General features: G+C 47.5%; 1 protein-coding gene across 9 annotated transcripts in view; it reads left to right on the top strand.

Annotated features, from left to right (window-relative positions):
- The window catches only part of LOC137412733 (E3 ubiquitin-protein ligase TRIM7-like), a 97,072-nt gene that overhangs the window by 23,166 nt on the left and 52,298 nt on the right, over window positions 1-21,608 (top strand). For 3 of the 9 annotated variants that reach the window (XM_078769852.1, XM_078769854.1, XM_078769853.1), the window contains one exon: window positions 7,309-7,496. The exons of the other annotated variants lie outside the window; for them this stretch is intronic. The gene's annotated coding sequence lies outside the window, so the exon portion shown is untranslated. The remainder of the gene's footprint in view (window positions 1-7,308; window positions 7,497-21,608) is intronic. 9 annotated transcript variants of the gene reach the window in all.

The raw sequence follows: 21,608 nt of genomic DNA, 5'->3' as shown, positions 1-21,608 counted from the left end.
AGGTATCCATGGAAATCTCCATGCATGGCTTGCGGACTTCCTCTCTGGTCGTAGGCAACGTGTGGCCCTGAATGGATTTCTCTCATCTCCCCTTCCTGTTCAGGCTGGAGTTCCCCAAGGCAGTGTGCTGGGCCCTGTGCTTTTTCTGGTCTTTATCAATGATCTCTCCGACTCTCTGGAAAATCCTCTCTATCTCCCTCCTCCCCCTCTCTATCTCCTCTCTATCTCCCCCCTAGGTCTTTTCGAAGCTGTTCCATGCGCTCACGCTTTCGAAGCTAAGTGATCCTTCTCAATTGTGTTTTTGTCGAGACTGTATCTATCTTTCGGTGTATGTACCTATAGCGTATCTTTTGGAAAATTTTCGGTGCTAATTTTTCGTACATGTATACACAATCGTCGGTTAATGCGTATCGAGTATTCTGCGGCCTAGTACTCGTAGGTTTGGCTACCGTACCGTCTCCGACCTTGTGGTTTTGTTTTTCTCTCAGCGATTCGTCCAATCCGCTGCAATTATTTTCGTTCTCTGTTTCGTCCCAGTCGTTCACCCCATACCTCCTTGTTTAATATCTCTACTCAAAAAAAAAAACCCAAAAAAATATTTCCTTCCCAGGTCTTATTCGTTTATTTGTTGTTCTTATTTTGTTCGTTCGTTCTTCGTTCGCGATCACGTGGTTAGAAATGTATAATCTCTCCCCTGAACATCTATTTTCTCTCATATATTATAACACCCTTTTCTTCTTTTCCTACAAAAGGATGCTTTCGTCTTGCTCACCAAATCTATTCATTCCAAAAAATATATATAATACCATCTCTTACAGTTCCTCCTTTCTACATTCCCTAAACTATCCAGAACTCCACCCCTCCTCCAGTGTCCTCAAACGTATTTTTGACTCGAAGGTCTCAAACTCATTTTGCAAAAAATGTTCGTTTCCCATGAATCGTACACTTTTCAAAATCCAATCTCACCCCTCCCCTCCAAATCCTCCCCATCACTCATCCCTTTCAAATCTCCCCCCTTGCCCCTTCCCTCCCCTCCCTCCTAAACTCCCCCCACACCCCTCCCCTCCGAGACTCTCCCTCACTCCTCCCCTCCTAGACTCCCCTCTCACCCCTCCTCCTCAAAGCATCCTCCCTGCTTCTTCCCCATTCCAACTTTCACCTTCATCTCCCCCAACCTTCTGCCTCGCTCTTCCCCTTCCTCAAACACCTCACTGTGCCTCACCCAATCTCCATCAAACCTTTTGTCTGCCCCATTCTTCCCTTTCTCCAAGCTATTCTGAAATCTCTGACACACCTTCAACAGCTCTCCCTACCTCTTCCTCCTCTTCCACATCTTACCCTACCCCTCCCCCCCCCCCTGTTCTGGACCCGATGCTCCCCCTTCCTCTTCATTAACGGTATGGACCTCAAACATACGGGGCCTCCGCTCAAACTTGACTGATCTCTCCATACAGGTTGCTTCTGACAAACCAGATGTGATCTGCTTAACAGAAACTTTCCTCCTTCATGATGTCTCTGATGCATTGGTAGCTCTCCCAGGTTACTCCCTCCTCCGGTATGATAGACCTGAGCCTCGTCCTGGAAGTGGGGTTGCTATCTTTATAAAAAACTCTCTTCCTCACTCGCCCTCCACTGCCCTCTCTCCACCTCACCCCCAGGAATACCTTTGGCTACGGCTTCCCCTTCGCTCCCACCTTTTGTTCATATGTGTGTTGTACCGTCCACCAAACAGCGATGACTCCATCTACATCTCGCTGTCTGATAATATGGACCAACTTCTATCTACCCATCCCAACTCTCTCTTCCTCATATGTGGTGATTTCAATTGTCACCATGCCAGTTGGCTGGGCGTGGGTACCTCTCTCACCAGCCATGCCACTTCAGCAAAGGACTTCTGCGACTCACTGGGACTGACACAATCTGTCAATTTCCCGACCCGGATCTCAGTCAACGGAGCATCTTCTCTTCTGGATTTGGTTATGACAAACTTCCCTGAAAATGTCTTCTGCTCTTCTTCTGCTCCAATTGGCTCATCTGATCATGTGCTTGTCAAAGTGGACATCTCTCTGACCATTCTCAGAGAGCCTCCTCAGCGTCGACGAGTCTGGCATTTCACTCAGACTGGTCTCCCATCTCTACCGCCTCTGACATCAACTCATCCTGGGAATTCTTTCAAAGTAAATTGCTCTCTCTCATGCACAGATTTATCCCATCTCGTCTTCAGTTGTCATACCCTTCCTCCCGTCCATGGTACACGGAATCTTGTGGTGAGGCTGTTGCCCTGAAACAACTTGCTTTCGTCTCCTGGAAAGCAAATCCAACGGAAGGAAATCTCATTTCCTTTCACAAAGCCCGAAACAAGTGTGTGTCCACCCTCAGGAGAGCCAGGAAACAATATCTCACCATTCTCAAGACCGAACTCTCTTATCTGTCTCCCTCTTCCAAATCCTGGTGGCATCTGGTCAAATCTGTTTCTAGTGTTTGTTCCCCCTCCATCCCCTCCCTCACCTCAAACGGCTTAACGGCTGACTCCGCACATGGAAAAGCTGAATGCCTCAACTCTGTGTTTGCCTCTAAATCTTGTGTCCCAAACCCATCCCTCTCTGTACCCACCGTACCCAGTCGTACCCAGCTGCTCCTGGACTCTGTGTCCTTTCCTCCTGACAAGGTGGAAAAGTTTCTGTCAACCCTCGACTCTGATTCTGCAACTGGTCCTGACGGCATCAGCCCATGGGTCCTAAAAGCATGTTCTTCCGCCCTTTCACTCCCTCTTTCTGTTCTCTTCACCCTCTCTTTTGCTCAAGGTCATCTGCCATCTGCTTGGAAATCAGCCAACATCACCGCTTTGCACAAAAAAGGTGCAAAAACAGATCCCAGCAACTACAGACCAATCAGCCTTCTCCCAATTATCAGCAAAGTCATGGAATCCATCATTGCTTCAGATATGAAATCTTTCCTCTTCTCCAATGGCTTGATCTCTGATCATCAATTTGGTTTCAGACCTAGTCACTCTACTCTGGACATGCTGCTTCTGCTTTCTCAACAATGGATGGAGGTCCTCAACGCCAAACAGGAAATTAGAGCTGTCTCCCTTGACATTTCACGTGCCTTCGATACGGTCTGGCACCCTGCTCTGCTCACCAAACTCTCCTCCTTTGGTATCCATGGAAATGTCCACGCATGGCTGGCGGACTTCCTCTCTGGTCGTAGTCAACGTGTGGCCCTGAATGGGTTTCTCTCATCTCCTCTTCCTGTTCAGGCTGGAGTTCCCCAAGGTAGTGTTCTGGGCCCTGTGCTTTTTCTGGTCTTCATCAATGATCTCTCTGACTCTCTTGAAAATCCTCTCTATCTCTTTGCTGACGACTCTACTCTCTGTCGCTCCATTCCCCATCCCTCAGATCGGCAGTCTGCAGCCTCCTCACTCTCTGCAGACCTGGACAAAATCACAGACTGGGCAAACAAATGGAACATGTCTTTCAATCCTGATAAATCTCACACTCTTACGATGTCTCTCCGAAAAGATCGACTGGAAAACCCTCCCATCCACTTTCTGAATAATCCTCTCCAAGAAGTTCTGTCACTCAAGCTTTTGGGTCTCACTACTTGCCATGATCTTTCCTGGGAAAACCACATTTCAAATCTGGCCTCCAAAGCCAGTCTGGGCATCCTCCGTCGTGCGAAGTCCTTCCTTGGCACACCTGAGCTCCTCACCACATACAAGGCTTTCATCCGCAGCTCTATGGAATACTGCTTCCCCCTCTGGTCTGGTGCTCCTGCCTCACACCTAGCCTGTCTTCACGCTGTTGAAACCAAAGCGTTCAGAATCATTGGAATCTCCCGCGATGAAGCTAACTCCAAGGGCCTTTCACTCACTCACCGCAGGCAGGTTGGTGGTCTTTCTGTCTTCTACCGACTCCTCTCTGGCCTTGCCCCCCCAGCCCTCTCTGGGCTCTGGCCCCCAAATATTCCTACAAGTCGCATAAGATCAGCCTGCAACCCTCTTATGGTTAAACTGCCAAAATCAAGACTTTCTGCTCACCTTCACTCCTTCATTCCTCTTTTCTCCCGCCTCTGGAACAAACTCCCTCACTCTCTTCAATCCCACTCCACCCTCCAGGTCTTTAAAACAGCTGTTCACCACCATCTCTTATCCTCCCCCATCCAAAACCTTGATCTTTTCTACCCCCGCTAATTTCGGTCCCCTTGTGTTTTATACCTCCACCCCCCCCCCCCCTCCCCTTCCCACTCCTTCTGCCCCCAAGCCCTCTCCCTCCCACACTTCTCCCTGCTCTCAAATGTTGTGGTCGTGTGCTTCCCCTTCTCTCCCCATCTTGTCTTGTCTTGTCTTGTCTTCCACTCCCTCTTTTTGTATATTTTGTTTGTCTGGTTGATTTGTTTGTGAAATAAATGTAAGCTCTTTCACGAGCCTAGATTCAGTATCCAAAAAAAATAATAAAAAAGTAAAAATCTCTTTGCTGATGACTCCACTCTCTGCCGCTCCATTCCTCTTCCCTCAGATCGGCAGTCTGCAGCCTCCTCACTCTCTGAAGACCTGGACAAAATCACAGACTGGTCAAACAAGTGGAACATGTCTTTCAATCCTGACAAATCTCACACTCTTACGATGTCTCTCCGAAAAGATCGACTGGACAACCCTCCCATCTACTTTCTCAACAATCCTCTCCAAGAAGTTCTGTCACTCAAGCTTTTGGGTCTCACTATCTGCCATGATCTTTCTTGGGAAAACCACATTTCCAAGCTGGCCTCCAAAGCCAGTCGCCGACTGGGCATCCTCCGTCGTGCGAAGTCCTTCCTAGGCACACCTGAGCTCCTCACCACATACAAGGCTTTCATCCGCAGCTCAATGGAATCCTGTTCTCCCCTATGGGCTGGTGCTCCTGCCTCACACCTGGCTCGGCTTCACGCTGTTGAATCCAAAGCTTTCAGAATCATTGGAATTGTAGCGGTTACCGCTGTATGCACACAATCGCCTTGCACCGGCCAGAACACGGCCAGACGCGCCTCTCCCGGGCATGCCCGGACTCACTGTTCCCGGGCACGCCCGAACCTCCCGGGCACGCCCGGTCTCGTCTTTCCCGGGCATGCCCGCTCTCGCCTTTCCAGGGCTCGCCCAGAGCGTCCGGGCATGCCTTGCTATCGCCTTTCCAGGGCTCGCCCAGAGCGTCCGGGCATGCCCGCTATCGCCTTTCCAGGGCTCGCCCAGAGCGTCCGGGCATGCCCGCTATCGCCTTTCCAGGGCTCGCCCAGAGCGTCCGGGCATGCCCGCTATCGCCTTTCCAGTGCTCGTCCAGAGCGCCCGGGCACGCCCAGCCTCGACTTGCGAGGCCGCAGCCAAACACGCCCGGGCAGGTCCAGACTCGCCTTTCCAAGGCTCGCCCTTGATACCCGGCATGCCCGGTATAGCTTTTGCCGGGCAAACTTCCCGACATAAATGTGTATATATATTGCTGCCCGATAAACGGGCTTTGGAGAGTACCCGAGTGTGATACATTTATTAAACCTACTCGGACGAATTTCCATCTTTGGTCGCGTCAATTCTTTCAACTCGCGTTGGAGCCCAGCTCCTTCAGAATCTCCCGCGATGAAGCTATCTCTGAGGGCCTTTCACTTACTCACCGCAGGCAGGTAGGTGGTCTTTCTGTCTTCTACTGATTCCTCTCCGGCCTTGCTCCCCCAGCTCTCTCTGTGCTCTGTCCCCCAAATATTCCTACAGGTCGCACAAGATCTGCCAGCAACCCTCTGATGGTTAAACTGCCGAAATCTCGGCTCTCTGCTCACCTTCACTCTTTCATTCCTCTTTTCTCCCGCCTCTGGAACAAACTCCCACACTCACTTCAATCACACTCCTCCCTGCAGGTCTTTAAAACAGCTGTTCACCACCATCTCTCATCTTCCCCCATCCAAAACCTTGATCTTTTCTACCCCCACTAATTCACCCCAGATCCACCTTGTTTGAAATTCCAACTTCTTTCCTGGAAGTCCTGGCAGTGTCCATATGTTTTATACCTCTCCCACCCCCCCCCCCCCTTCCCATGCCTCCCCCCCAAAGCCCTCTCCCTCCCACAGTTCTCTCGATGTCTCCATGTCTCTCGGTCCCTGCTCTCAAATGTTGTGTTTGTGTCCTTCCCCCTCTCTCCCCATCTTGTCTACCGCTCCCGATGTTATTTGTTTTATGTGTCTGTTTGTCTTTCTGTGTGATTAATGTTCGCTCTTTCACGAGACTCGATCTTGTATACAAAAAAAAAAATTGTGGGGAAAACCTGCTCGGGGGAGAAAACCCCCTTGGACAGGGGGACAAATGAATGTGAGAAAACCTTCATTGTGTAACCCTTAGTCATCCTGTCAAGTTTGGTTGAGATTGGATAAGTAATGACGGAATATATTGCGGTCAATCATTCATCAGTCAGACAGACACCAAAAGGCGTATTTTAGTATGATGATGGGGAAGATGATACACCTTTACTATCTCCATTATCAACATACAACTTGAATTATTTATTTATTAAATACACTTTTACCATCTCCACTACCAACACACAACTTTGAGTTACTTATTTACTAAATACACTTTTACCATCTCCACTTCCAACACACAACTTTGAATTACTTATTTATGAAATACACTTTTGCCATCTCCTTGACCAACACACAACTTTGAATTACTTATTTACTAAATGCACTTCCACCATCTCCATGACCAACATACAACTTGAATTATTTATTTACTAAATGCACTTTCACCATCTCCATGACCAACATACAAATTTGAATTACTTATTTACTAAATGCACTTTCACCATCTCCATGACCAACATACAACTTTGAATTACTTATTTACTAAATGCACTTTCACCATCTCCACTGCTAACACAAAACTTTGAATTACTTATTTACTAAATGCACTTTCACCATCTCCACTGCTAACACAAAACTTTAAACTGCTGTATATATTTATTTATATCCCCATTCCTATCTCCAATGTGTACTTATACATTAATTTAGTTGTTTAGGTGGTGATTTACATGTAAAATCTACACGTCCCATTTTAAGGTGTGGTTGGGGGTGTGTTCTCTGAGGATTTGCATTCTTGCTCATTTTTTTTTCCCTCATTGTACCTTTTAATTTATTATTACCTTTAAATGATAAAATCGACATCGTTCACGAGAAACTGAGAATGAGACTGAGAAAAGAGAGGAATGAGTCAATTGATGTCACAACCATCTTTTCTCCATCTATGTTACTTTAGACAGGGAAAACAACTTCAAAGATGATGTGTAATTTCCACAGTGTTTACGATAGAACCAAGTGGCTGAGAGTTTGTGGTGGACTTGAAACCCGGAATAAGATTTAATAGTCACTTCAAGTAAATGACGTCAATGCATTCCCACGTGACGTGAGGAAACTGATATACCAGCTTTGCTTCCTGGTTGGTTATGTGATCGTCGTGCAGTTTGAAAGCAGCTTCGTTACGAGAGGTAAGGGATTACTTTAAGGGAACTGGATTGTGAAATAAATAACAAATTATGTTTTGTTTTAATTTGAAATGCTGATAACCATGTTTGTTGCATCACAAAGGAGGAGATACATTCATAAATATTTTTTTCCCGGAGTCTTTTCAAAAAGATTTTGTCCCCAAGTGTATCAAGTAAATAATCCACTGGTGGGGAATGTCAAATCTGGTGGTTTAATGGGGCGTCCGGTTTGAGCCTGGGAGGGTCGGAAATACAAACCCCACCCGAGTCATACAAAGACTTTTTTTTATAAATGGTACGAGCTGCTTCCTTGATAGGTGCCCAGTATTTAAAAGGATAGAGCATGGACAAGCAACGTGAGGAAGCCAATGGCAAACCACCCAGTTTAACCTTTGCCAATAATCTGTTTCGGCATCACCGACACTCTGTCGAGTATGGGACACAAATCAAAAAAGAACATCGAGTAAAAAAAGTGGGAAATCTTACATTGGTCACTGCACACTGGTGAGGCTCTGACTTGTTCAAAGCTCCATCTTGTTTTATGTTTGAGTCAGGGACCCAGAGTCCTTGGGAGGAGAAGGGGAATTAATTGCTAGATTGCTATCACAATATTAGCCTGGAGAAAGGTACACCTCAAGTTACACACTTTAAACATCTCTCCCAAAAATACAATCCATTTGGGCAATTTTTATATTCAGGAGTACAATAGGATTGTGAAAACATGTCACCGGGTATGAATCCTCACAGCAGGTGAGGCCTGATGGAATCCCAGTCCGTTTGATTTGTGAATTTGCTTGTGAATTCAGTACCCCATTAACGATATTGTTACATGTGTGGGGGTAGGGAAGGAATACCACAGTGGAGTTAAGATCGTATAGGTTTTAGCATGGACCGTGTATGCAAAGAAGAAGAACCTTGATATAATAGGTAAGGAACCTGTCGGGTTAAGAGTGTTTGCATGTCACCACACGGAGGGTGGTTTTGTGTTAACTAGATCGGGCTTAAGGATAATTCCCAGTATGTAATTGCCTCCTGTGATTTTCCCTTCTGTTTTTTACAAGTAAAAAGGCCGGCCATAAAAACCCTGGTTCACCAATAACAACAATAACAACAACGGCCATTAAGCCGACATTGCCAACAGAAAGATGAGCATTCCCGAATGACTGCTAGATTCCGCCTCCAAGGGATCGTGACCGATCGGCCACACCCCGAAGTTCGTCGTTGGTTGAGAGCATATGGAATGATTTAATGGGGCATGAGGATTGGTCGGGGTGTGACTTCAGCGAGGGAAAAAGGAGGGTGTGTCCCTGCCCCCTCTCTCTCTCTTTGGTATTGGCTTCGTGGCGGGTGGTTGCGTTTTCTCGTGTGTGCTTGAGGAGAACTGTTTGGAGCCCAGAAAACCTTGCAGCGTTGGAGTCAGGGGTGTTGTTTTGACTCGGAACTCTTCCAGGGAGCTAAGGACCGGGTGGTTCTGGCTGGGCCTGGATCGAGTAGGGGAACGTTTGGTTGCCTGCTGCACAGCTCGGTGTGCTGGTGTGCTTGACCGCCCCATTGTTTGCGCTTTGATGCGCGGTCCTCTCATCGACTGACCCCACCAAAGTGCTCGACGAGGCCAGAGCTGAGTGCCAAATAAAAGAAGGGATTTTCTTTTTATTTTCTTTCATCTTTCCCCTGTCTGTATTCAAGTCTGAGTAGAGACGTCTCAAATTACGATATTCGTTTTTACCTCACCTTTCATTCCTATCATATTGCACTTATTTTCATTAAACCATAATTTAATGTATTTATTTGTCGTGCCTGTGTGTTCGTTTCTGTGTTTGTGGGGTTCGGATAATCCCCCTCGTGCTGATCGGCCCAGGTAAGGACCTCGTGACCTTCGGTCCCACGTGCACCATAAAAGGAACTGACATTAATTTGGTTGGATGCCTCGGGATTAGCAACGATCGGCCACCCATCATCTTGAGGTGTTTAACCCGGTGACGCGACATTATCTTAAATTCTTCATGCAAAGAGGGGACTGTTCCAGCACAGTGGAAAAAAGCAATTGTTGTCCCAATCCCGAAGACTTCCGAAGACAATCCCAAAGAAAGTTTGAAACCAATATCATTGACTGATCACTTTGCAAAATTAGCTGAAACCTTTGCAACATGATGCATACTCAGTGACATTAAGGACAATATTGACATCAATCAGTTTCGTAACCGAGCAGGTTATTCCACCTCACACTTCCTTGTTAAGTGTTTCCATTAATTAACTTGTTAATTGTTAACAATCTATGTGAGCATGCTGACAAACAGCCAAGTCACAGCTCGGTGGTTGCAACAGATTTCTCCAAAGCTTTTGATATAATATGAACAATGTGGTTGTACATATTACTACTACTATTACTACTACCACTACTACTACTACAACTATTAATATTACTACTACTGGTACTACCACCACTACTACTACTACTACTACGCCACGCCATTTTGCTGCTCCTTGAGCCATGCTATTTTCGACATTTCCTCCTCATCCTCCTCCGTTTTCGTTTGTATTTTTGGTGTGTTTGGGTTATCTAAACCGAGTTGAATCATTTTGTTACTTTATTTTGATGGCCTGTTTGATATATTAGTCCTTTTGTGTTCGGGCCTAGCCACGCCCGTGTGGGACTTGTTTTGCCGCGCCTGATTTGTGGCGTATCACAAAACTGTTTGACTTCCTTGTTTTTGCTTAATCACCCTTGACTTTCTGTGCTAAATTTGCATAGTTTTGGCAATTAAGCCGACAAGTTATTTGCTCAATGCGCGTTTGATTATCCTTTTGAGTTGTTCATCAGCATACCGGTACGGTCGTGCTAAAATAAGCAATAGCTCGCGAACGAGCTAATTTGTTTTTTTTTTCATTTTACATTTGACGGGAAATATAGGTTAATACCGTTAATACCTACCGTTAATAGTAATCATACCTCTGGATGGTACACGGGCAAGAATGGCCGCTGCTACCTCTGGTGCAGGTGGGAACAGCCCTGCCCACCTGTTTAAGGCATTAACAAGGAAGCATGGGGTGAAACGCAGGTTGGGACAAATCACCCAAAGAGAGGCTTATATAAAAGCACTCGCTAGTCTGGTTGATCCTGTAACGATAGTTGCAGCCTCGAAAATGTATGGACAAGCTGTGGTCTTTCTTAACTCAGAGGCTGCAGCAAATAAGGCCATAGAGAAAGGGATTGGTGTGGGAGGACTCTTTGTACAAGTTGAACCGCCCTCAAGTCTTGGTACAAGGATAATTATATCTAATATAACCCCTTATGTGCCTGACAATGTCGTGGTGCCTTTCCTGGAACAACTGGAAGTGTTGAGATCACCCATCAAGCCTGTGTCTTTGGGCTGTCATGAGCCCTCCCTACCGCATGTCTGGTCTTTTAAAAGACGTCTCCTTTGAATTGGGATCGGATACTGAATGTGATGTGTCGTTTGTTATTCCTTTTGACGGAAAGAATTACTGGGTATTTTATATGACAAACGAACCCCGTTGTTATGCATGCAAAGTGAAGGACCACAGGAGAGCAGACTGCCCCACTATCATTTAAAAAAAGGTTGCAGCTCCTCAACGCCCAGATCAGCCTCGAGAGGATCCCAGCGTCACTGAAGGTATCCTAAGAGAGGCAGCTGCTCCTTTGTGCTCGAGGGCAGTGGTCCCTCAAGACAGTTCTATACCAGCTTCTCATCCTATCTCTTCCGCTGCCATAAATCAATGGCCGACAGTGGGAGCAGGGAAGGCAAAGAGAGCACAGAAGAGGAAATCAGAACCCGCAGAGGATGGGACCACGGAACACCGTGGTACAATTGAGGATGACACGGGAAGTAATGTGTCAAAGGGATTAATAAGGCCGAGTATTCTGAAGGAGAAAAGAGTGGTAACCCAATCTGAAGAAATGGAAGAAGAAGAAGAGGAAACTATTCATCAAACGACAGGATATGGGGAGTCTTCTCGCCCAGATTCACCAAAAGACAGTTTGAAGAATGAACAGGAAGGGAGACCATCAAGTCGTAAACCCAGCATGGTAAAAATAAACAACCCAGAGGTATCTGAGTTGACAGGGCCAAACGACACTGTGATGTTGGTTCCTGAGAAAATGCATCCAATAATAACAACTGCAACGAAGCTTCAAAATAAACCAGGGATTGAAACATCTACAAGAGCAGTTCTGAACCGAAGGATTAACACCGAAGTTTCAAAGGATGCTGAAGTAGCATTCATCGGTGGGACAGACAGACAGATGGAACCAGACACACAAGCATCAATGAAGTTGCTGGCACTGACCGACATCTCGGGTGATGTCACTTCACTCACTGTTGGCACAGAAAGGGGAATAGTTGAGCACATCTCTATTTTACCACCCCAAAAGGATGGATCTCCAATACCAACTGAGGAAGAGGCATCCATTCCCACAGGTGAAGCAACGTCCGCCATATCAGAGCAAAAGGAGCGTTCCTCTGCGCCAGAAGACTATGCCAAGTCAGCCTTGAGAGACGACATGGCAGAAGACTTGACACATTGTACAAGTACACCAAAGGAGAAGGATCTTGAACCTCCAGACAGCGATGATGAGAAAAGTATTGGTGATGGGGAAGACTATCAAGGGTCACTGACTGGTTTAGAGACAGACCTACCTGCAGGACACCATTCCTGCATTCCCAGCCAGGAGATACTCGAGTTCCTGGAACAAAGCTTGCATAGCAGGAAGAAAGTGGAAAATGCGTTGAGATGGTGGAAAGATTATGACTTGCTAGTGCATTCCTTGTATGTACTAAGGAGAGAGGGACATAAAAAAGGCCTTCAGGCTCGGCCGAACAAGCCCGAGTCAGGAAGTTTCTGGCAAAGGTTTTGAGTTACGGGCCTGAATATAAATTGGTTTAAGATGATGAATTTTACAGGAACAAAGCTCTCAATACAATAATGACATCAAACTTACGAAAAGGATCATTGAATGTCAATGGCTGTAAGGATGCATTCCGTGTGCACCAAGTATTGTCATTCTGTGTGAAGGAAAAACTTGAAGTAACCTTTCTGCAGGAAACCCACACGACCCCAGAGGCTGCATCCCAATGGGAAAACCAATGGGAAGGCTTGGCCTTTTTCAGTCACCCAACGGACATATCTTGTGGAGCGGCTACCCTCTTTTCACCAAAGAGGAAACCTGAAATACTTGTCTTAAAGGAAGCCAATGTGGGGGGTTGCTACATATAAAAGCAAAGTTTGAAGAATTTGTTGTCAATTTCGTCAACATTTATGCACCTTGTGTAGGAGTTGCAACGGGGATTTTCTTCAACCGGTTGCAGAGATTCATGCTCACCTTGCCTGGTGAAGAGTGTGTAATTCTTGGAGGAGACTAATTGCACTCTAAACCCCTCCCTTGATCGAATAGGTCAGGAGCCGCATAATCCCTCTGTAAGAATATTACAACAAACCATAACACTGTTAAACTTGAGAGATGCTTGGCACATACAACACCCCACAGACAGACCATTCACGTATACGAGTATCAGAGGTGGTCATATATCACAATCCCGGCTCGATATAATTTACGTGTCTCACCATTGGTGTAAGAGTGTCAGTGACTCCGGCATAAAAGTTGCCCATTTCACAGATCAAAACTTGGCCTGGATTAAGTGTTCCCTGGAGGAAACAAGGCGAGGCCCTGGCTTGTGGCACCTGAACAATGCTTTAAGTCAGGATGAAGCCTTTTTGTCAATCTTTTTGAATTTTTGGCAAGCCTGTAGGAATAAAAAAGGAGATTTTTGCTCACTTCGATTCTGGTGCGATGTGGGCAAGGTACGATTGAAATTGCTATGTCAGGAATACTCGTATGGATCGAGCAAAACACTTGGGATAGGGATCAAAAGACTGGAAGAGGAACTGCTGCACCTTGAGAAGCACCTGACCACACTAACCTCTACTGAACTGCAGGCATATGAAGAAAAGAAGAGCACCCTTATAGCATGTAGTTGTGTGAAGGCACGAGGGGCGTATGTGCGCTCTCGTTTGCAGTTTATTTCTGAGGATGAATATGTCCTGAATTATCTCAAAGTGGTGGAAAAACGCAAAGGTCAATTCAGGACTATATCGAGTGTTCTCGCAGAAGATGGTCTCTTGCTCAATGGCTCGGAGGGTGTTCAAAAACGAATTAGAGCCTTTTACGCTCAGCTGTATTCGGGAAAGAGCACAGATGAAGGTGCAGGTGGCACTATGTGGAGTCGTCTTCCTGAAGCCTCTGTAGAAGACCGGGAGCAGCTGCAGACTCCATTATCTCTGGAAGAATTGAAAACCGCCCTGCACAGCCGATCAAGGGATAAATCCCCTGGCATGGATGGCTTATTATGTGAATTCTATGCAAAAGTATGGGACTTGGTTGGACCTGATTACCTAAGCATAGCTCAGGAAGCATGTGATACAGGTATAATGCCCTTTTCTTGGCGTCGAGCGATTCTGGTCTTGATTCCCAAGGAGGGTGACTTGAGAAACTTGAGGAATTACCACCCTGTGTCTCTGCTGTGTGTGGATTATAGGGTCATGGCTAAAATGTTGTCACTCCGTCTCGGACCAGTCCTGACAAAATTAGTCAGCCCGGAGCAATCTTATGCCATTCAAGGCAGGACAATACATGACAACATATCCCTTGTCAGAGACCTGATAGAGTATGCAGACATGACTCAGACTCAAGTCGGATTTCTTTCCTTCGATCAGGAGAAAGTCTTTGACCAGATGAACCATGAGTATCTCTTTGAAACCTTACTAACTTTTGGGTTGGGGAGGAGATTTGTAGGCATGATTCAGACATTGTATATGTCGGCAGAATAACTAGTTAAAGTCAACGGTTTCTTGCTCGCGCCTTTTCCATTTGAGAGAGGAATAAGACGAGGATGTCCCCTGTCCGGCCAATTATATTCCCTATGTATCGAAACCTTCCTTTGTTTGATGAGAAGAAGGCTAACTGGCATTGTGGTGCCACACAACAGGGTCAACCTCAAACTTTCTCCATATGCAGATGACGGTCTCGTGTTTGCCAGTAATGCAAGGGATATGCAAGTAGTTTATGATTGTCAGTAGGTTTATTCAGCAGCATCGTCTGCTACAATCAATTGGAGGAAAAGCTCTGGGCTTCTAATTGGATAAATGCAGGTAAAGGAGTTACCAACACTTTTTCAGAAATTGACCTGGAGTCGCAATGAGCTCAAATATTTGGGGGTGCACTTGTCCACTTCCCATGGGTCCTCACCACTCATTAACTGGATCACTTTAGGGGACAAGATCGAAGCAAAGTTGAGCGACTGGGGTGGACAACTAAAAGTCCTGTCTCTGAGGGGAAAAACACTCCTTATTAAACAGTTTATAATTCCGAAGTTAGTATTCAGGCTCTCTTGCATAAGCACTCCAGAGGAGTTTCTGGTTAAGATTCAGAGGAAGCTATTGGACTACTTTTGGAATGGTAAACACTGGGTTTCCCTGGGCATTCTGAGCTTGCCTTTTGCAGAAGGTGGACACTGGACAGTCTTTTCCCTGCCTTCGAAGCCACAGCCACGCATCCAGGCTGAGGACCATACAACGATACCTACATGTGAACCCTATACCGCAATGGTGCTCACTGGCATCATACGTCTTCAGCAAAGTGCTCAATCTTGGGTACAAAAGGAATCTTTTTATCATTACATCTCGGAGCCTGTCTCGTGCTACATTGCCTCTTTTTTATCAAGAAATGCTGAAGGCTTGGAATGTAGTCGACGTACAAAGAACAGTTCCTTATCCAGGCAAGGACCTGTTAGAAGATCCGCTCATTCTCAACTCTCTTCTGCAGGACCCAACTCTGGTTTCGTCTTCAGTAAGAAGGAACCTCTTAGCTGGTAGCATATCCACAGTGGGAGACCTTCTGAACGATGGGAAGAGAAGGCTTATTTTAACCAAGGAACGTGCAGCGAAAATGGGCCTAAGGACAATCAGGATTCCCTCCTGGAAACTTGAAGAGGTCAAAAGCTCCTTGCCTCCTGATTGTCTGGAATATCTAGAGAATCCCAAAGAGGGTGATGGATCTGGACAGATGTCCATCGGTAACTCCATAGATTTTAAAATCAGACCACGATGTTGCGAGCTCTCTCAGCCAATACCTGCAAACAATATGAGTAAGACCCCTGGCACAGTGGAAATGTCGTTCTGTGGGCTATCAAGGAAAAATATATACCTGCATTATATAGATATATACCAAATATATACCAAATATATACGATCCACCCGCTCCATTATATAGCTCTTGCAACCCGACTGGATACTCCCTGGCGTGAGATTCTTCCACTAGCTTCGACTGTTCATCCACGTTGGGATTCACTCTATATCTACCCAACGCCAAGAATGATGGCAGACTTAAGTTGGAGGTTGCTACATGGTGCACTGAGTTCTGGATCTATGATGCGCCATTTCACTAACTCCCCAGAGGAATGCTGCTTTTGTGGTGAAAGGGAAACTATATTTCACATGTACCTTCAATGGCACCGTCTTGAACCAGTGTTCTTACTGATGAAAATCTTCTCTTGGGCTTCTGGCTTCACTTCTCTCCAACACTTTTTATCATCGGGCACCCGGTAAAGAAACTAAGCAAGTCACGAGATCTCCTTGTTAACTTTATTTTAGCCTGTGGGAAAATGGCAATATATAAAACCAGGAAGGAAAAAATTGAGAGAAATGTGGTGGAACACAGTTCTGTAGGTCTGAAGGGCTTAATACGCTCACGCATTATTTCGGAGTACAAGGCGGCAGAATATAGTAACACTGTTCAAAAGTTTAAGGAAACCTGGACTATAAATGATGCACTTTGTCGGGTCTCCCCACAAGATACTTTGCTCTTATTTGTATAAATGTGTTATTTGGCGTTCTTTTTTTGGTGTTCCTTGGCGTTCTTTTACCTTCCCCTTATCTGTCTTGGAAGTGCTTTCTCTTCAAAATGCTCTACCTTGTCTACTATAGTTCAAAACATGGACTTGCAGAGATGAGGAATTGAGCGACATGAAACAGGGAACATATGTTTGCCTGAGCTTGCATGAGCTCTGAACGCAAATCTCTATAGCCTTTCCAACAAAAGCACTACTGCTACTACTACTACTACTGCTACTACTACTACTACTACTACTACTACTACTACTACTACCACCACCACCACCACCGCCACCACCACCACCACCACCACCACCACCACCACCACCATCGATGCATTTTTGCCACCAAAGCTTTCCAGCGATTTCTTGCAAGTTACAACTGGACGAAAAGACGCATCTCAACAAAATATTTCACAAGATTTTGACAAACGCTGAAACGCTTTGAGAGCAAAGTGTAAAGAATGCAGATTTTCAGAAAAATGTTTTATATGTGAAATCAATTAATTTTACGAACCAAAGCATTAATGTTCGGGTATTTCACAAACACTGATCGAAACGTTATTTTTTAGCCCATCTCCCACACAGCAGGGTTTTGCACGTGTGTGTGTGTGTGTGTGTGTGTGTGTGTGTGTGACGTGTGTGTGTGTGTGTGTGTGTGTGTGTGTGTGTGTGTGTGTGTGTGTGACGTGTGTGTGTGTGTGTGTGTGTGTGTGTGTGTGTGTGTGTGTGTGTGTGTGTGTGTGTGTGTGTGTGTGTGACGTGTGTGTGTGTGTGTGTCTGCACGGGCTGTAACCTTCGTAACATTTCAGCTTTTGTCATGGAAATTTTCAACAAAGCTTTATTATGAGAATACGGAGAAGACAAATTAATAATTTGGTCAAAAGGTCAAAGGTCAGCATTGCATAAAATCATCATTTTTCATCCTATTCACCTGAAATTTAAAGAATTTGCATGTTGGGTCCCTGAATTGGCTCACCAATCAAAGGTTAAAAGCCGATTGTTTTTTTAAACAAAAGGTCAAAGGTCAAGGTTGTATAAAATCGTCAATTCTCATCCGATTGGTTTGAAATTTGACCAGGTTTTACATATTGGGTCATTCAAGCCTATTCCTCTTGAGGTCAAAAGGTCAAGGTCGCCTAAATCATCAATCTTTTGTATTTTTACCTCTGCCACCAAAGGTGGATGGAGGTTATGATTTTACCCCTGTCTGTTTGTTTTGTCTGTGAACAGGATATCTCAAAAACTTGTGGATGGATTCGGTAGTAATTTGGTGGAGAGGTTGTGGCTGTGCATGTGACACGGAGGAAATGGTAACATTTTGGAGAAAGTTCGAATCTAAGAATACCATCGCACCTTGGCATGAGGGACCCCCTCCTTCCAGGATAGAGCCGGATTATAGGCCGAGCATAACTAGTCGCGTTTTCAACATGAGTCAAAATTTGAAGTCGATACTTCTTTCCCACCCAGTTACCATCGGAGTGATTGGCTTATTATTGGCTTATTACTGACACACACAAACACACATACTCCAAATTGAGGGTCTTGTATTGATGCCAGGACCAGGACCAGGACCAGTCAGACCCTCGTTTTCAGGGCATGAAGGTCAAAGTGGAAAAGCATCAGGACATGCAGAGAGGAAGAATGAAGGATGGGACATGGAGCATTGCCACTCAGATACTTCAGATCATCTTGTTAAATCTATATATATAAAACACAGTTTGTGTGTGTGTGTGTAATGTTACCGATAGACTCCTAAACGGAGAGGCTCACGAACTTGATATTTGGCACAAACATGGCCATTGAGCCTGGTACGAACATGGTCGACCTAAAAATTTATTTCATAATATTTTTAAACCATATTTTTACCTCAGCGCATTTCAGCGAGGAATATTATGAACGGAATGGCAGAGCAGCGCGCTGATTCGCTCAGAGCGATCACGTGATGTTCCAACTTTGCCGCCATAATCTCACAGTTATGCGTTCGCACGTAATTCAGTTTTTTCACATTTCAGCAAGGAACATTGCCATTCACACCACATAGGTTTTTTTTTCTTTCATCTTTAGATCCATATTTTTAGCCATAATGTAGCGAATGTAGCGTAACGTAGCGTAGCTAACGTAGCGTTAGCATAACGTAGCGATCCTTGCTCAGGATCTTCGTCAGGTTCGCGAGCGAGTTAGCCAAAACGTAAAAGTGAAAATATATCGAATTTTTTATTCATATTGTTGCGGATATGGGATTTGCATCCATCCATATCCGCTTGTAAATATTCCCCTATTTCCTCAATACTTCCCAACTATCCCCAATCCCCCATTCCTAGTCCCATTTTCTGTAAACAACACTCTGTAGACCCGACCTCCCCCTATTTCCCCATTAAATGTCGTGCCCAGGTTCACCGCATCTCATGTAAGACAACTATAGGACATCTTGCTAGTTATTCTTAGTCTATGTCAGTTAAGGACTCGTTTCCATTAATTCTGACCCTTCGTTGCACCAGAATGTGATTGTATGGCACCGTTAGGAAGTTTAGGACCTCCCAATACCTCCCCGCAGCTCTTCCTCACGGTTCAGCAACAACAACAACAACAACAGCAACGGCGGCGGCGTGCACAGGGAGTGCGCATCCTCACTCCGGCTTGGTTGGTAGGGGGTGTTGGGAGGGCATGAGGCCTTCCCAGCGAGCCGCCATCGAACATGTGCTCGACGGGGTTACCAAATAGGGGCTCCCTGTCAGCTCCTCGTCAAGGGCGGAGCCCGGTAACCCCCGCACCCAATGGGAGCGGCGGACCGTTCCCATCTGGGGCGGAGCCAACCAGCCGAGGGCGTGTCACTCCCCGCTGAGCATGCGCAGGAAGAGGGAGGTGACGTCAGATGCGCGCTGAGCTTGAAGCAAGAGAGATGTCCATTCCGAGCGCAGTGAGACCTCCCTGCATCTCTTGGGCCGTGCTTGATCCTGTCCCCGAGCCAAGGTGCACTTTGTGCTATCGACTACCTGTCCCTTCCTTGCCATCAATCCCTGTGTAAGTCAGCCTTGTCCCGTTTGTCTGTGGTCTGTCTGGGATTAAATAAGTTTGTATTTAAGTGCCTATCTCGTCTGTGTCTTTACCTCACTACCTTGTAATCTACCCCTTTTCTCCACCACTGTAATTATATCCTCCTCCGGAGGTCTTGAGAACTGTACCCCTTGCGTCGTTTCATCTATCCCAGTCGTTTGTGTCCTTTCCATCATTGATTTAGCATAGCGCGATTTGGTCAACGTCTGGGTGGAATCGGGGTCTAGTCGGGGAATAACTGTTAGGTCGCGGTAATACACCACCGCTCGGTCGAAATAACATCTAACCGCGATCCGTAACAATATTTACCTCAGTGGATTTCAGCGAGGAACATTATACACGGAATCTCAGCTGGTCGCAGAACAGCGTGCTGATTCGCTCAGAGCGATCATGTGATGTTCCAACTTTGCCGCCATAATCTCACAGTTATGCATTCGCACGTAATTCAGTTTTTTCACATTTCAGCAAGGAACATTGCCATTCACAGACCACATAGGTTTTTTTTCACTTTCATCTGATATTTGTGATTTATTTCAAACAAACTGTATTTCCCATCTACACGGCCATGTATTCCTATTAACGTTATGTAAAGTACATAAATTGTGTGGATTACATCATTTGTGGATGTGATCAATTGCCAGTAACCATCTATATCCCCCTCCCCCTCCCCCTCCCCCTCACCCTCCCCCTCCCTCCTCCCCTCCCCTCCCCCCTCACCCTCCCCCTCCCTCCTCCCCTCCCCCTCCCCCTCCCTCCTCCCCTCCCCCTCCCCCTCCCTCCTCCCCTCCCCCTCCCCCTCCCCCCTCCCCCTCCCCATCCCCCTCCCCTCCCCCTCCCCTCTCCTCCCCTACTCCTCCCCTTCCCCCTCCACTCCCCCTCCCCTCCCCTCCCCCCTCTTTTCCCCTCCCCATCCCCCCTCTTTCCCCTCTCCCCCTCCCCCTCCCCCCTCTTCTCCCCTCTCCCCCTCCCCCTCTTCTCCCCTCTCCCCTCTTCTCCCCTCCCTCCTCTTCTCCCGTTCCCTCCCCCACCCCTCCCCCTCCCCCATCCCCCTCCCCTCCCCCTCCTCCTCCCCCTCCCCCTCCCCCCTCCCCTCCTCCCTCCCCTCCCCCCCACTCCTCTCCCCCCTCCCCTCCTCCCTCCCCCCCCACTCCTCTCCCCCTCCCCCTCCCATCCCTCCTCCCCTCCCCCTCCCCTCCCCTCCGCCTCATCCCTCCCCCTCCCCTCCCCCTCTCCCTCCCCCTCCCCCCCTCCCCCTCCCTCCTCCCCTCCCCCCTCCCCCCTCCCCCCTCCCTCCTCCCCTCCCCCTCCCCCTCCCCCTCCCCTCCCCCCCCCCCACCTCCCCCTCCCCCTCCCCCTCCCATCCCCCCTCCCCTCCCCCCTCCTCCCCTCCCCCTCCCCCTCCTCCCCTCCCCCCTCCCCATCCCCCTCCCCTCCCCCCTCCCCATCCCCCTCTTCTCCCCTCCCCCCTCTCCTCCCCTCCCCCCCGCTCCCCCCGCTCCCTCCCCCCTCCCACCCTCCTCCCCCTTCCACCCCCTCCCCCTCCCCCTCCCACCCCCTACCCCCTCCCATCCCTCCCCCTCCTCATCCCCCATCTTCTCCCCTCTCCCCCTCCCCCTCCCCATCCCCCCTCTTTTCCCCTCTCCCACTCCCCCTCCCCTCCCCCCTCTTCTCCCCTCTCCCCCTCCCCCTACCCTCTTCTCCCCTCTCCCCTCCCCCTCCTCCTCTTCTCCCCTCCCCCCTCTTCTCCCCTCCCCCCCGTTCTCCTCCCCTACTCTCCCCCCTCCCCTCTCCCGCCCGGCAATGCCGGGTACTTCTGCTAGTAGAAAGATAAACAAAGAGATCGAAGTATAGCTCCACTGATTGCATGCTTGCCATTGTTCTGTCTGCTTTGTCATCGATCCCAATCGATGTTCGATTTCAAGAAAATTGCTCTCCTGGTGCGGCCATGACATGGGAGGGGTGGGGGTGGGGAGGGTGGATTGGGGGGGGCGGGGTGGTAGAGTGGATTTGGGGGTGGGGCCGGGTGGATTGGGGGGTGTGGGGCGGGGTGGGAGGGGTGGATTGGGGAGGGGAGTTGCCTCGGCCTGTCATAATTCTGAGGTCTGCAAAATGAGTACCAGCTTACTGTAATCGGAGCAATTCATCAGGGGCA

The sequence above is a fragment of the Myxine glutinosa genome, chromosome 1 (assembly GCF_964187855.1).
Source record: "Myxine glutinosa chromosome 1, kmMyxGlut1.1, whole genome shotgun sequence".
Taxonomy (NCBI): Eukaryota; Metazoa; Chordata; class Myxini; order Myxiniformes; family Myxinidae; genus Myxine; species Myxine glutinosa.
The sequence above is the reverse complement of the archived record's forward strand: the minus strand, read 5'-3'. Positions and strand labels throughout refer to the sequence as shown.